Source organism: Cricetulus griseus, chromosome 5, assembly GCF_003668045.3.
Source record: "Cricetulus griseus strain 17A/GY chromosome 5, alternate assembly CriGri-PICRH-1.0, whole genome shotgun sequence".
NCBI classification, from domain to species: Eukaryota; Metazoa; Chordata; class Mammalia; order Rodentia; family Cricetidae; genus Cricetulus; species Cricetulus griseus.
The window spans coordinates 79537890-79555206 of record NC_048598.1 but is presented as its reverse complement, the minus strand read 5'-3'; positions in this window follow the sequence as shown (position 1 = coordinate 79555206).

Sequence of the window (17317 nt, the reverse complement as noted above, 5' to 3'; positions counted from 1 at the left end):
TTTATTTGTAGATTTTACAAACATGCATTTTACTTCAATTAATATGATTTTAATTATATGTATCTTTTGATATTAAAATCCACATGATAAGTGTGGCAGTAAAAGTAGATGCATTCCTGAGAAATTTTCCACTGTCACAGAATCTAATCTAAATTCAAGAGACAGAAACCTAAACCATGGCATGTTCAAGAAGCAGCTCATACATTTCATCTTCATCTGGACTTGGTGATTTTTTTGGACATCATGAACAGTAGAAGGTACAAAACATGATTTCTGTTACCAAGATATTTTAATGTGAGCAATAAATGGACATGTATATCAACACTAAAAAGCAGTGTATGAATTTCAAGGGCCATGATACATATGTTCATATTTTCTGAGCATGGGGCTTATCAAAGTTGGGACTATGTTGGTGTGGACAGGGCAGGGTTTTAGGTCAACAAGTAATAACTGCTGTGGCATGATTAATTGTGTTACCAGATAAGCATATGTTTAGATCTAAGTTGGTGTTACTATTACTATAATTAAATGCCATAATTAAATCAATTCAGTGAGAAAGTATGTGTTTTTGCTTAGTTCCGGGAACATGGAAACAAAACCTCATGGAGTGGCCAGTGAGTAGTCCTGCTGACTGGCTTGCCATTCAAAGCTTGATCACTGTGCTTTCTTATAGAATCAGGACTAGCTATACAGTGGGTAACTCACCAACAATAGGCTGGACACTCCCCCATGAATCACTACAAAGAAAATGCCCCACAGACTTATCGACTGCCAAATCTTATAGAGACATTTTTTTCAATTGATGCTCCCTCTTCTCTGATGATGCTAATTTGTGTCAAGTGGACATAAAGTAGGCTGTACAGTATAGAGTACATACTTTCCTTCACAAGAAAGAATTATGCAATAAAGGCTGTTGAAATAGAATTATGAGTAATTCTATTTTACCCATGGCTTTAAAGTAAATGATAATTGTTATCTGTCCTTCCTAATCTCAGAAGAAAGGAATAATAGTAGGAGATTGGGCATTCATTTCTGCAACAGTCAAGGTTTTAAGATCAAGTAACATTCAAAATTACTGAGCCAAGCAAGTGACAATGTTCATTTTACCTTTATTTGTATATTGATAGGCTTAGCTCATTCATTGAATATATCCTTTACATAAATGAATCAGTACAGTCAAAACAGACAATAGATGCAAACATAAGATTTGTTTGTAATCAGCATTCAACATTATTAAAAGAAGAATAGGCAACAAGATAGTAGGTACAAGACTACAGGAAATGATGTTAGCTTGAAACTATTGAACTAATTCAAAATAAATAAGAGCTTTGATATAAATATTATCAGTGAAAAGAGAGAATAAGCTATAAAGATAAAATTGTTATTGGTTTGTGTATGAGTCTAAAACAGATTTGGATATCTCTCTATTAGTTATTTCTGAGGCCAAAAAAAAGAGATTTTTAGATCAGACTTGTACATATAATCTTATTTAAAAGTTGTTTAACTGCATGAACAGAGATGTATTTCTTAGTGTTAGGAGACCTCTTCTTTCTCTGCACAGATACATTAGCAGACAACATGAAATACATTGTTTTAACAAATACAAAGATGCACATTGCACCAAGAAATAAGAAGTAGCTGCTGAAGTAAGTTGTATTTCAATATGGATGCTGCACAGACTAAGAGAATCATGGAAATTTTGATAAACAGGTATGGGCTCACTTTCATAACAAAATAATACATATAAAGGTTACTGACTTACTGACTTTAGAGAACCTCTAATGATTTGTAGGGGAACCCCAAAGGAGGTAAAACATATCAGAGTGAAAGCATAACATAACTAAAATAAAATAAACTTGCTTAATTTAAAGGAACAATTTGAAAAACTTAAACATATATGTAATTTTTCTTTGTTATATACACCATACACTCTCCTAACAAATTCTTCTAGGATGCTACCCCCAACCATGACTTCCTCCAAATGTACTGCCTTCATTTTTTTAATATTTAATAATTTTTATTTATAATAAAAACAATCTTATTTTATGTACCAATCCCAGTGGCCTCTCCCTACCATCCTCACATGCCACCCACCAACCCCTTTCCATCCTCCATCCACCACCAGAGATGGTGAGACCTCCCATAGGGGAATCCTCAAGTCTGACACATCATTTGTGGGAGAGCCTAGGCACTCCTCCACGTATCTAGACTGAGAGAGTATTGCTCCATAGGGAATGGGCTCCCAAATCCCATTTGTACACTAGGAATAAATACTAGTTCCACTGCTAGAGGTGCCATAGGACTTCCAAATGATACCTACATTCAGGAAACCTGGTTAAGTTTTATGTTTTTTCCCCAGGAATCAACCTGGAGTCCATGAGCTCCCACTTGCTAAGGTCAGCTCTTTCTCTGGGTTTCCCCCGCATTGTCTTGACCTGTTTGCTTATCACTCCACTCTCTCTACAACTGGATTCCTGGAGATTGACTGATTGCTTAGCTCTGCTTATGCTTCCATCAGCTCCTGGGTGAAGGCACTAGGATGGCATTTAAATTAGTCATCAATCTTATTATTGGGGAAGGGAATTTAAGGTAGCCTCTCCACTATTGCTTAGATTCTTAGTTGGGGTCACCCTTGTGGATCCCTGAACATTTCCATGGTGCCAGATATCTCGTTAAACCTATAATGTCTCCCTCTATCAAGATATTTATTTTGTTGCTCTCCTTTTCTATTCTGCCCCAGACTGGATTTTCTTGATCCCTCACGTACTCCTCCCCCATCCCCTTTCCCCATAATCTTTCCTTCCCACCATCCCCATTCCCCCCAAGCTCCAAATTTACTCAGGAGAACTTAAAGCCCTCCCATTCTTTTGGGGAGCATATATGTCTCTCTGAGGGACATCCTTGTTTTCTAGCTTCTCTGGGGTTGTAGAATATGGGCTGGTAATGCTTTGCTCTATGTCCAATATCCACCTATGAGTGAATATGTACCATGTTTATCTTTCTTTGTCTGGGTTACCTAACTCCAGATGGTTTCTTCTAGTTCTTCTAGTTCCATCCAAATAACTGTGAATTTCAAGATTCCTTTTTTCTCCTGAGTAGTACTGCACCATATTTTCTTTTTCTTTTCTTCATTTGAGGGGCATCTATGTTGCTTCCACGTTCTGGCTATTACAACTAATGGTGCTATGAACATAGTTGAACAAGTGTCCTTATGGTATGAATGTGCCTAAGAGTAATATTGCTGAGTCTTGTTGTGGATTTATTCCCATTTTCCTAATAAACTGCCATACTGATTTCCAAATTGGCTGTACAAGTTTGCACTCCCACCAGCAATGGTGCAGTGCTCCCCATTATCCACATACTCTCCATCACAAACTGCTGTCTTTTTTTGGTTTTTTTCGAGACCTCATAGAGATCTACCTGCCTCTGCCTCCCAAGTGTGGGGATTAATGGCATGCACCACCAACGCCAGGAAGAAACTGCTGTCTTTGATGTTTTGATTTTAAACATTCTGGCAAGTTTAAGAAGGAAACTCAGACCAGTAGCACAGACACTGAGCTCAACAATTGAGAAATGGGACCTCCTGAAATTGAGAAGCTTCTGTAAAGCAAAGGAGACAGTCAGCAAGACAAAACAGGAGCTGAAAGAGTGGGAAAAGATATTCACCAATGCCACATCTGACAGAGGGCTGATCTCCAAAATATGCAAAGAAGCTAGTCAAGAAGCTAGTCCCCCAAATACCAAACAACCTAATTAAAAAGTGGGGTACAGAATTAATAGACAATTCTCAATAGAGGAATCTAAAATGGCTGAAAGACACATAAGAAAGTGTTCAACATCCTTTACAGGGAAATGTAAATCAAAACCACTCTGAGATACCATCTTACATCTGTCAGAATGGCTAAATCAAAAACACCAATGACAGTTCATGTTGGAGATGATGTGGAGAAAAGGGAACAATTCTCCACTTCTGGTGGGAGTGGCAACTTGTACAGACTCTTTGGAAATCAGTATGGTGACTCCTCAAAAAAATGGGAATCAGTCTACCACAAGATCCAGCAATTCCACTCTTAGGCATATACCAAAAAGAACCACATTCACACAAGGACGTATGTTCAATGAAGTTCATAGCAGCATTATTTGTAATAGCCAGAAACTGGAAGCAGCCTAGATGCCCCTAATCTGAAGAATGGATAGAGAAAATGTGGTACATTTACACAATGGTGTACTACTCAGCAGAAAAAAAAAAAAAAAAAACAACGGAATCTTTAAATTTGCAGGCAAATGGATGGATCTAGAAGAAACCATTCTGAGTGAGGTATCCCAATCACAAAAAGACGAACGTGGTGTGTACTCGCTCATATGCAGATTTTAGACACAGAGTAAAGATTACCAGCCTACAATACACACTGCCAAAGAAGCTAATAAACAAGGAGGTCCCTAAGAGAGACATACATGGTCCCCTGGAGAAGGGGAGAGGTTCAAGATCTACTGAACAAATTGGTAGCACGGGAAGAGTGGGGAGGGAGCTAGGAGAATGAGAAGGGGAGAAGAAGAGGGATGCTGAGGACATGATGGAGGAGAAACTATGAGTCGGGGAAGAATACATGATAACAAGAATGGAGATATCATAATAGAGGGAGACATTTTTGATTCACAGAGAAATCAGGTACTAGGGAAATGTCTGGAGATATACAAAGATGACACCAGCTAACTATCTCAGCAATGGAGGAGAGGCTACCTTAACTGCCCTCCCCTGCTTATGAGATTGATGACTGATTATATGCCATCCTATAGCCTTCATCCAGTAGCTGGTGGAAGTAGCAGCAGACACCCATAACTAATCATTGAACTGAACCGGAACCCAGATGCAGAGAAGGACCAGTGAAGAGCATAGAGGTCCAGACCAGGCTGGTGAAACATACAGAAACAGCTGACCTGAATATCTGGGAACTCTTGCTCCCCAGTCTGATAGCTAGAATACCAGCATGGTACTGATGTAGACCCCAGGAACATGGGTTTCTGTGAGGAAACCTCAGAAATCCATGGGACCTCCTGTAGAAACCCAGTATTTATCCCTAGCATAGGTGTGGACTTTGGGAGCCCATTCCATATAGAGGAATACTCCCTGAGCCAAGACACCCGGGTGCGGGCCTAGGACCTATCCCAAAGGATAGGAAATACTCTGATGACACCCTATGAAAGGCCTCACCATCTATGGGGAGCAGAAAAGATATGTGACAGATAAGGTTTTTGTTGGCAGGCGGTAGGGGAGGACAGGTGGGAGAAAGGAACTGGGATTGTAATGTAAAACAATCCTGTTTCTAATTCAAATGGTTGATAACAATAAAATATGCTATATTTTAAAAGTTGTGAGATAGTATACTTTATGTGTTCTCAAAACAAAAATGATGAATATGTGTGATATAATATGTTAATTGGTTTAATTTAGCCATGCCATTGTGAACATACTGTATTGTGTATCATAATTGAGCATGTCTTTATTTATGAGCTAAATAAATGAATGAAAGAAAAGTTGGAAGAAGAAAGATGGAATCTTAGAGTTGTTTTGATTTTCATTTTCCTGATACCTAAGGATGTTGAGCAAATTCTTTTTTTGTTTTTCCTTTTCATTAAATTTAGAAACAATCATTTTACATATCAATCCCCCATTGTCTTTCCATCCCATCCTCCCAGTCCCACTACCAACCTCCCAAACCTACCCTCCACCTGCTCCCCAAGGATGATGAGGCCTTCCATGGGGGAAATCATCAAAGTCTGTCACATCATTTGGGGGAGGGCCTAGGCTCTACTTTATGTATCTGGGCTGAAATAATATCTCTCCATAGGGAATGGGCTCCAGAAGTCCATCTATGCACTATGGATAAAACATGGTTACACTCTTAGAGGTCTCATAGCCTGCCCAGTTCTCCCAACTGGCACCCACATTAAGAGGATTTGGTTCTGTCCAGTCGTAATTCTCCTGTTTTAGGTCTGGGGTCTGTGTGCTCTCACTGGGTCAGGTAAGCTGATTCTGTAGGTTTCTCAAGCACAGGCTTGACTGCTTTGATCATTCCTCCTCTTCTCTACAACTGTATCAAATGAATATTTGTTTAGTGCTTAGCTGTTGGTGCTTTCTTCTTACATCAGCTACTGGATGAAGGCTGTTCAGAGGTCCTAGTTTGGTCCTATGTTGGTTCTCCATCTGTAAGACTGGAGTCCAGGAGTTCCCACTTGCTCAGGCTATCTGTTTCTGAGGATTTCTCAGTTTGGTCTTGACCCCTTTGTTGGTCTCCTCACTTTCTGAAACTGATTCCAGGAGTTAGGCTCAGTGCTTAGCTGTGTATCTCTGCTTCTGCTTCCATCAGCTACTGGATGAAGGCTCCCTTTTTGGCAATTCTTACGTGCCTTTCAGTCATTTTAGATTCCTCTACTGAGAATTCTCTATTTTTTTCTGTGCTCCACTTTTTAATTGTAGGTCAGCTCTCTGTCAGATGTGGAGTTGGTGAAGATCTTTTCCCATTCTGCAAGCTGCCATTTTGTCGTGTTGACTCTGTCCTTTGCCTTACAGAAACTTCTCAGTTTCAGGAGGTTCCAATTATTAATTATTGATCTCAGGGTCTGTGCTAACCATGTTATGTTCAAGAAGTGGTCTCCTGTACCAATTAGTTCAAGGCTACAATTACCCTGGCACCCAAACCACACAAAGACATAGCTAAGAAAGAGAACCACAGTTCACTTTCTCTCATGAACATCAATGCAAAAATACTCAATAAATTGGTTGCAAATTAACTTCAAGAATACATCAGAAAATCATATGCAATGATCAAGTAGGCTTCATCCCAAAGATTCAGGGATGGTTCTAAATATGAAAATCTCTCAATGTAATCCACTATATAGAAAATAAAAAAAGAATAATGACATGAACATTTTCCATTTTCTGGTACCTTCATTAATTTCTCTCTTTAAAGGCTCAAATTTCTTGTCATACAGGACTTTTACTAGTTTGGTTATTGTTACCCCAAGATATGTTATGTTGCTTGTGTCCACTGTGAAAGGTGATGTTTTTCTGATTTCTTTCTTGGCTCAATTATCACCTATATATAGGAGGAAGACTGATTTTTTTGAGTTAATCTTGTATCCTGCCACTTTGCTGAAGGTACTTATCATCTGTAGGAATTCCTTCATTGAATTTTCCAGGTCATTTATATAATGACCTGGAAATACGATCTGTGCAGCTGTAGTAGTTTCTTCATGTAATTTTCTAGGTCAGATATGTAAACTATCATATAATCTGCAAATAATGTATGTTTGAGTATTCCTTTCCAATTTGTACCCTCTTGATCTCCTTTTATACTCTTATTGCTGTAGCTAGAATTTAAAGTACAATATTGAAGAGATATGGAGAGAGTGACAGTCTTGTCTTGTTCCTGATTTTAGAGGAATTGCATTGTGTTTCTCTACATTTAGTTTGATGTTGGCCATTGACTTGCTGTATGTTTCCTTCATTATGTTTAGGTATCTTGCTGTTATCCCTGATCTCTTCAAGATGTTTATCATGAAGGGGTTTGAGATTTTGTCAAAGGCTTTTTCTGCATTTAGTGAGATGATCATGTGGTTTTTCTTTTTCAGTTTGTTTATATGGTAGACTACATTAACAAATTGTTTTATTTTGAACCATCCCTGCATCTATGGGATGAAGCCTACTTGATCTCAATAGATGAATTTTCTGATGTATTCTTGGATTAAAATTGCAGGTATTTTATTGCGTGTTTTTGCATCGATGTTCATGAGGGAGATTTGTCTGTAGTTCTCTTTCTTGGTTAGTTTTGTCTTGGGTTGGGTACCAAAGTAATCATAGCCTCTTAAAAAAGAGTTTGGCAATGACCCTACTGCTTATATTATGCAACATACTTTAAGGAGTATTGATATTAGCTATTCTTTTTATTTCTGGTAGAATTCTGCAATGTAACCATCTGGCCCTTGACATTTTTTTTTTTTTTTTGGTTGGGACTTATCCAGAAAATTGTCCATTTCCTTTAAATTTTACAACTTTGTGGTGTAGGGAGACACTGTAGCCCCGCCTCCTAGTAGTCCAGACAGGTGTGCTGGTACATGCCCACAAGGGTGTGCTGAGTGGAAGGCTAAGATGACACAGGAACAGTTCTTAAGGGACAGTGCACACATGGAGACCCTCTCTTCTCCCTGCTCCCTTCTACTCGATCTGGCCTGGCTGCCTTTGGCTTGTGCTCAACTGGTATATATGAATAAAGAAAACCTTGGCCTTGCTGACTGCGGATCATTCACTCCATATTGTGGAGTATAAATTTTCAAAATTTGACCTGATGATTCTCTGGATCTCTTCAGTTTCTATTGTTATGTCCCCCTTTTCATTTCAGATTTAGTTAATTTGCATGTTTTCTCTCTGCCTTTTGGACAGTTTGAATAACGTTTGTCTATCTTGTTCATTTTCTCAAAGAACCTACTCTTTTTATTGTTTCCTTGTATTGTTTTCTTTGTTTCTACTTTATTGATTTAAGCCATCAATTTGATTATTTCCTGGCATCTACTACTGCTGAGTCAGTTTGCTTTTTTGTTGTTGTTGTACTAGAACTTTCGTGTTGCTAATAAGTCTCTAGTGTGACAGTTCTCCAGTTTCTTCATCTGGGCATTTAGTACTATGAACTTTCCTCTTAGCACTTTCAATGTGTCCCATAATTTGGCATATGATGTGCCTTCATTTTCATTGAGTTCTAGGACATCTTTAATTTCTTTATTTCTTCCTTGACCCAAGAGTAATGCAATTGAGCATTGTTTGAGTTTCACAGTTTTGTAGGCTTTCTGAAATTTGTGTTGTTGTATTCTAACTTTAAACCATCGTGATCTGATAAGATACAGGGGATTATTTCAAGGTTTTTGTATCTGTTGAGGTTTGTTTTGTTGTCGAGTCTGTGTTCAATTTTAGAGAAGGTTCCAAGTGGCAGTGAAAAGAAGGTATATTCTTTCGTGTTTGGATGGAATGTTCCACAGATGTCTGTTAAACCCAATTGGATCATAACTTCTGTTAGTTCCTTTGATTCTTTGCTAAGTCTGATTGGTAGTCCTGTCCAGTAATGAGACTGGCATTCTAAAGTCTCCCTTATAAGTGTGTGAGGTTTTCCATGTGATTTAAGTTTCAGTAATGTTTCTTTTATAAATGTGGTTGCCTTTGAATTTGGGGCATACATGTTCAGGATTGAGACTTCATCTTTATAGATTTTTTTCCAGTGACAAATATGACATGCTTTTCTTCATCTCATTGATTATTTTTATGTTGAAGTTTAATTTGCTAGATAATAGGATACCTATACAACCTTGTTTCTTATGTCTATAACCATTTGATTGGAAAAATCTTTTCCCACGCATGAGTTAATGTTCTCTCTTTGAAATTGAAGGGTGTTTTCTTTTATGTAGTAGAAAGATGGATTCTTTTTATCCATTCTGTTACACTGTGCCTCTTTATAGGAGAGATAAGACCATTGAATTTAGGAATATTAATGACCATTGTTGGTTGATTATTGGTAGCTTTAGATTTGTTGGTGGTAGTGGTATTGTGTTTGGGTGTTCCCCCTTTCTTTGACTTTTGGTAAAGTGGGATTATCTACTGCCTATATTTTTGTTTGTGCAGCTAATTTCCTTAGGTTTAAGTTTTCCTTCCAGTTTTTCTTTAGGGCTGTATTTGTGCATATATATTGTTGAAATTGAATTTATCATGTAATATCTTGTTTTCTCCATCTTCAGTGACTGAAAGCTTTGCTGTGTATATTAACCTGGGCTGGCATCTATGGTCTCTTAGTGTTTGTCGAACATCTATCCAGGACTTTCTGGCTTTCATAGTTTCCATTGAGAAGTTGGGTGTATATCTGATAGATCTACCTTTCTGTGTTATTTGGACTTTTTCCTTTGCTGCTCTTTATTTTTTAATTTTTCACATTTTATTATTTTTAATTACTCATATTTACATATCCATCCCTCCATTTCCTCACCTCCCCTCTATTCAACACCCCTGACTCCTCTCAAGGGATAGTGAGGCCCTCTGCCAAGGACTTTAAAGTCTGTCATATTGTTTGGGAGAGTGTCTAGACCCTCCTTGCTGTATGTGGCCTACAATTGTTTCCTTCCATAGGGAATGGGCTTCCAAAGTCCATTTGTGCTCTATGGATAAAGCCTGGCTCTGCTGTCAGAGGAGACATAGACTGTCTTGTGCTCCTAGCTGGTAGCCACATTCACAGAGTTTGGTTTGGTCCAATGCTGTTTCCCCAGCTTTATGACTAGGATCACCATGCTATCAGTATGTCATGTCTACTGTTTCTGCAGGTCTTTCCTTCCCAGTCTTGGCTCCTTTGCTCAAACCTTTGCTACTCTTACTATTCTTTCTTCTATATGTTTGTTTTTTGATTATCTTGTGGCATGGGGAGATTTTGTGGTACACTCTATTTGATAATCTGTAAGCTTCTTGAATTTTGTTTCTTTCTTTCTTTCTTTCTTTCTTTCTTTCTTTCTTTCTTTCTTTCTTTCTTTGATTTTTGAGACAAGGTTTCTCCTTCCTGAGCACTGGGGTTAAAGGTGTGTGCCACCAAGGCCTAGATCTTCTTGTATATTCATAGGAATATCTTTCTTTAGGTTGGGAATGTTTTCTTCTCTGATTTTGTTGAATATGTTTTCTTCACCTTTCACCTGGGTTTCTTCACCTTGTATACCTGTTATTCTTCTGTTTGGCTTTTTCAAAGTGTTCCATATTTTCTGGATATTTTGTGTTAGGGATTTGTTGTATTTAAATTTTTCTTTGCTCAATGAATCTATTACTCTAGTGTATCTTCAACAGCTGAGTTTCTCCCTTCCATCTCTTGTACTCTGTTGCTTATGCTTGCATCTGTAGTTTCTGATCATTTACTCAGCTTTACTATTTCTAGCATTCCCTCTGTGCTTTCTTCATTGTCTCTATTTCAGGTTTCAGGTATTGAACAGTTTGAATTGTTTCCTTCACTTGTTTGATTGTTTTTTTTTTTCTTTGAATTTCCTTGCTTTCTTTAAGATATTTGTTTATTTCTTGCATATTTGGTTTGTCTTTTCCTCCATTTCTTGCATTTTTGTTTATTTTTCTGTTTCTTTAATGGATTTTCTCAATTCCTCTTTGAGGTCCTATATCATCTTCATGAATTTGTTTTTAAGGTCATTCTCTTTTGCTTCATCTGTGTTGGGATGTTCAGACTTTCCTTGTGTTGAATCCCTAAACTCAAGTGGTGACACATTAGCTTTTATGTTGTTCAATTGGTTCTTATAGTGTAGTCTTCCCATCTCTCCTTCAATTGGATGTAGCTGGGATATCTCCATCCCCTGGTAGTTACAGGTCCAATACTCTCTCCTGGTGGGTGCAGGTGGGTGCAAGTCTCCAATGGTACCAGAGGCTGGATGGTTTCTTCAGGCCCCAGGTCTCTGGGGTATCTGGTAGGAGGGACAGTACTATGTGCAGTCACCATGTCAGTGGGCTCCAAGGAAGAGGGAAAGATGGACAGGAGAAGGCCCCTACTCACCTCTCCAGGTGGGTTCAGGCAGGTCCAAGTCTCCAATGGAAGAAGGCCTTTTTGTTTCTATTTTGAAACACAATTATATTATTAATCTCTTCTTTTTCCTTCCTTTGAATCTTCTAACATACCTCTCTTTTCTCTTTAAAAACTTGTGTCCACTTTCTGCATCCATTTTTGCTGCATTACTAAGTATACCCTAGTAAATCTGTATAATATAACAAATATATAATTTTAAATATAACTGTTGTGTCCAATTACTACTGTCTATATTGCATGGGTGTACACTGGCAACCTGAGAGGGAACAGCCCGAAGGAAAAGTGACTCTCTCTCCTCATCTAAGGGTGCAAACTCACCAGTCCTTGCCTCATGCATGCTAGAGTCAGATTGATTGTTTGAGTCTAACTATGGCCATGGTCAGTTTGTAAGTACAATGGTAATATCATGCCTAGAAAGCAAGCATTTCATATCTCCCCACTTCATGATCTGCACACACACCTACATATAAAATTTTCATCTACTTTAGATGTTATTTCTTCTTTTGATTCTTCAATCTGAACCAGTGCTTTTCTTCCATTCATGCCTGAATACAAATGGTTACAGGCAATCATATCAATCACTTCCTTTTCCTCAAATTTTTATTCCAGTTCTGCTTTTTTTCAGAGAAGTATGTTTCATTTAAACTCCATCCCTTTTTTTACCCAGAAAAATTGATATTATTAATTTCTTTGAGCCCAAAACTAACATTTTCTGTGTTGTTGCATTTTCATCGATATATATTTTAATGTCTTTGTATTTACATATGGGGCAGGGTGGTGTAGTCATAATTTGAGTACATATTCCCTAGCTTATGACCATCTTTTCTTCATAGGAATGTGCTCTAAAAGGGACTATTCTTTACTGGTCTTCAATCTTTTCAATTTTTACCTCCACCAATAGACTAAAATGCCTTATACTTTCGCTCTTTCTTCTGTGGATATTATTGTTTACTTCAAACTTCAACAATAAATGTGTAACCAGCATTATTTTAAATGACTCTTCGTGTAAATTTTTAAAAACAATGAATTAGAAATCTTTCTCTTCCTTCTCTTTATGACCAAATGAGGCTTATCCTTAATTTCATTCTCAGAACAATGTCCTCTTCACCATACTATTTCCCTTCTTCTAAACTCCATTAGTGTATGTATTCTGCTGATACTTCATACATGTTATCTCACTAGTGTTTTAAAGGTACATTCTTGTCAACATCTTAAATACACTGATAAAACAACCAATTATGAAACAGACCTTCATGTATTTTTTCCAAACAAGATTTTCAATTTTTATTTCACTTTTGCAGTTAATCTAAATTTGTTTTGTTTTTCATTAAACTTTTATTTATAAGGAGTACAATTTATATTAAGAATTAAAATATAGACCAAGATCTACATAAACCAGTAATAATCACTTATTATCATTATCAAGTGTAGTGTATAGTTTTAGGTGCTATTTTATTTTTTATTGAGGCAGCATCTCACTGTATTGTCCATATCAGTCTGGAGTCAGTCATCTTGTTTCAGCCTTCCAAGTGATGGCATTATTGGTATGGCCTGTGCAAGTTTACTTCTTATATACCATTTTATTTACAGTTTCATCATCCAAAACACATGAGAAATGGGTAGGCTAGGACTTTGTGAGGGGCACTATATTACTAGGAGATAGGAATTTTTCAGTTCTCTGTAAAGGCTCTCACTAAGCAAAATTTCTTTATGCACCATATGACTCAGTAACTCAAAACATGTTAGTTGTTTACATTCTGTCACAGTTATTATCACTAGTATACAGAACATTAGCTACAGAGGATGTATTCGGCTTTATGTTATACTTTTCTAACTTTAGAAAAGTGTTGGTCCAGTTCTTAGATGTGAGTGCCTGTTTCTGGTCTGAACAGCTACTGGATGAAGGCTTTAGGAAGGGTAACCAAGGGATGTAATGCTAAATCTTTCTGCCAAAGCCACCCAAGCCCTGCTGCCACATGGGCACTTTCCACCAGGCAGTCCATGTTCTGCCCACTGTAAGGTTAATCTCCAAGAAACACACAGAGACTTATATTAGGTACGAATGCTGCTTGGCCAATTGCCTAAGAATTCTTATATGCTTGCTCAGTCTTAATTATCATAAATCAATATATTTTATAAGACTTATATTATGGAGGAGGATGCCTTCTGCTGGTGCCCACTCTTGCTGGCAGATCACATGGTGACTCCAGAGCAGAGACCAGGAGGAAAAGAGAGAGCAACTTTCTTCTTGTCCTTACTTATGTATGAGTCTGCCTGCTATGTCATTTCCTGCCTGGATCTCTACTCCATTTCCCAAAATTCTCCTTGAGTCCTAGTCCTACTTAACTTGGCCAAACAGTACTTTATCATCCAATGAGACAAACATACACAGAAGCACTTCCTTCATCAATGGTATATATCAATCTCATTATAGGGGAAGGAAATCAATGGTATCTTCTTCATCACTGCTTGGATTCTTAGTTTCGGTCATCCCTGTGGATCCCCTAAAATTTCCCCTGTGCCAGACCTCTTTAAAAACCTGTACTGTCTCCCTCTATCAAGGCATCTTCTTTCTTGCCCTCCCTTATTCCGCCATTGACTCGATCCTCTTCTTCTCCTTCCCCCTCCTATTCTTCACTTCCCACCTTCTTCCTCTACAACACCCCCATGCTCCCACTTTATTCAGGGGTACTTGTCCCTCTACTCTTCTTCGAAGGACATTTCAATCTTCTCTTTTGATCCTCCTTGTTTCCTTGTGGAATCCAGTTGTGGAGAGGGAGTAGGAATAAGCAAAGGAGCTAACACAGTGCTGCAGAAACCCACAGAAACACTTGACCTGACCTAATGAGAGCTAGGAGACTCTAGTCATAAATTTGGGGAAATAAGATTGAACCAAACCAAGCCTACTGAATGTGGGTGCTAGCTAGGAGGCCAAAACAGTCTATGGGACATCTAACAGTGGAGCCAGTTTTTTACCATAGAGCACAATGGACTTTGGGAGCCCATTCCCTATTGAGAGATGCTATTACAGCCCAGATACTGCAAGGAGATCCTAGGCCCTCCGCAAATGATATGACAGAATTTGAAGGTACCAAGTGGAGGGCCTCACTATCTATCGCTGGGGATGAGTTGGGGGATGGGTTGGGGGATGGGTTGGGGGATGAGTTGGGGGATGGGTTGGGTTGGGGGATGGGTTGGGGGGTTGGTTCGTAACATGGGAGGATGGGAGGTTGAGGGAATGGGGGTTATGGATATATAAATATGAGTAGTAATTAAATCATTTAAATTTAAAAAAATGGAAAAGAAGAAAAAGTGTTGGTCTGGTCTGAGGACATAGCTCAGATGGTAGAGTTCACTTCCTGCATGCATAAGGGCCTGAGTTTGATTCTCAGCACTGCCACCACAAAAAAATTAAGAAGGAAAACATTTCTCAGAAAGACAATATTTATCAGAAAAAAAGGCAACTGAAAAATATATAACTGTTTCCCTACAAAAACAAATGTGAAGTAGAAGCAAACAGAAAATTCATGTTACCTCAGATTTACTTCTAATGTGGATTTCATTTACTATGGACTTTTCTATATTAATTGTATTGACATCACCAGCTGCCCAATGTCATGAAGACTGGGCACACAGAGGACATATACAATTCCACCTTAGGAAACATGTCTTGGTTAAGCACAGATCAACTACAAGCTGCCCACTTCTATAGGCACATCATTCAGGCACTATTATGTTGAGTGTGTATATCATGGATAAATGAGAGATACAGAGAGGGAAAGAGGATGGGAGAGAGAGAAAGAGAGAGAAGTTCATGGGCTAAGGATATCTGAATAGTTGAGGGGACTGAAGAACTTGCTAATTTAAGTGGTCTAATTGCCAACTGGAGCCTTGGTGATATCTGGGCAAGGGCTCCTGACACTGGCCATGGCCATGTCCATGGCCCTGACAGAAACATGGTAGTCTGTGTTCATATCTGTGTGCCTTCTGTTACCATGTAAAGTTTATAATACCACCATTTGACCTGTTTACTTTCTACCTGTCTCTATATGTGTAGAACTATGTGCATATAGCTAATTTTACGTGTGTGTGTGTGTGTGTGTGTGAATATGTGTGTGTGTGTGTGTGTGTGTGTGTGTGTGTGTGTGAGAGAGAGAGAGAGAGAGAGAGAGAGAGAGAGAGAGAGAGAGGGCATATATGTATATATTCATGAGAAAGAATGTTGTAGGTATTTTGGTTAATAACCAAAAGATTATTTGTTTCTTTTTGTAAAGAAGTTATGTTTTTATTTTTTCATTGTTTAATTTGAATTAGAAATAAGATTGTTTTACATATCAATCCCAGTTCCCTCTCCCTCACCTCCTCCACTACTACCTCCCAACTAAAACCCTACTTATTACATATCCTTTCTTCTCACCAGGGAGTGTGTGTCCTTCCATAGGAGTTCTTCAGAGTACTATCTTATCTTTTGCAATAGGGACTAGGCCCACCCCATGTGTCTTGGCTCAGGGAGTATCCCTCTATGTGTAAAGGGCTCCCAAAGTCCACACATATGCTAGGGATAAGTACTGATCTAGTACAGAAAGCCCCATAATTTCTAAGGCCTCCTCACTGACACCAACATTCCTGGGGGTTTGGATCAGTCCCATGGTGGTTTCCCAGCTACCAGTCTGGGGACCAAGATCTCCACCTTGTTCAGGTCAGGGTTTTCTTTGGGTTTCACCAGCCTGATATGGATGCCTTTGCTCATCCCTTGTCCTTCTCTGCAACTGGATTCCAGTTCAGTTCAGTGATTATGTGCCAGGAATATTCCCAAAAGTTACACAGAAAGCATTATTTTCCAAAAGCAATTCATGTGAGCCTTAGAAATATTATTGTGACCATACACATTTCCATATAAGTCATTGAAGATGAAGAGCATTTTTAATGACCTTATTATGACAGTAATAAATATTGCAACTACTGCTACTATTATCAATACTACTACAACTACTACATAAAATTTATACCCTATTTAAATATACTGAAATATCTAAAACAATGTTTAGTGATAATAAGTTCCAAAAATGATGATGCCTTAGAATTTACTATATGCCCCTTTGATATTTATTTTATATTAAGCTGTATAAAACTCACAGCAATTATGTTCAACTCTAAAACAAATAGGCAGGAGAACCATTATTAATTAAAGCAAGGCTGGGATACATAGTGAGATCTGTCTAAAACACATAGTCTCATTTATGACCATATCTCTTTACCAACTTTTTCTGTACAATTTACTTAGCTCAATGAAACAAATGTAATCTGTTCCATATAGTAATTTATGCTGAAATAAAGACAAGATTCATCTTCCCAAACTGATGCAATTGTGATAAGAGAGAGTAGCACCATTAATAGGTATGGACTTCTTGAGGTAGGTGTAGCCTTATTGGAAGAGCTTTGGGATTAGAAATATTCAGGTCAAGCCCAGCATCTCTCTCTTCCAACTACCCAAAGGCCCCTATGTAGAACTCTTACCTCCTGCTGTAGCACAATGCCTGCCTGTATGCCATTGTGCCTTCTACCATATAATATACTGAACCTCCAAACTGTAAGTCAGCAAAATACAATGTTCTCCTTTGTAAGAGTTGCTGTGGTCATATCTCTTCACAGCAACAGAACCCTAAGACACTACTGTCTTTTCAAATTCTTTGAAGAATTTTGTTAGAATGTTG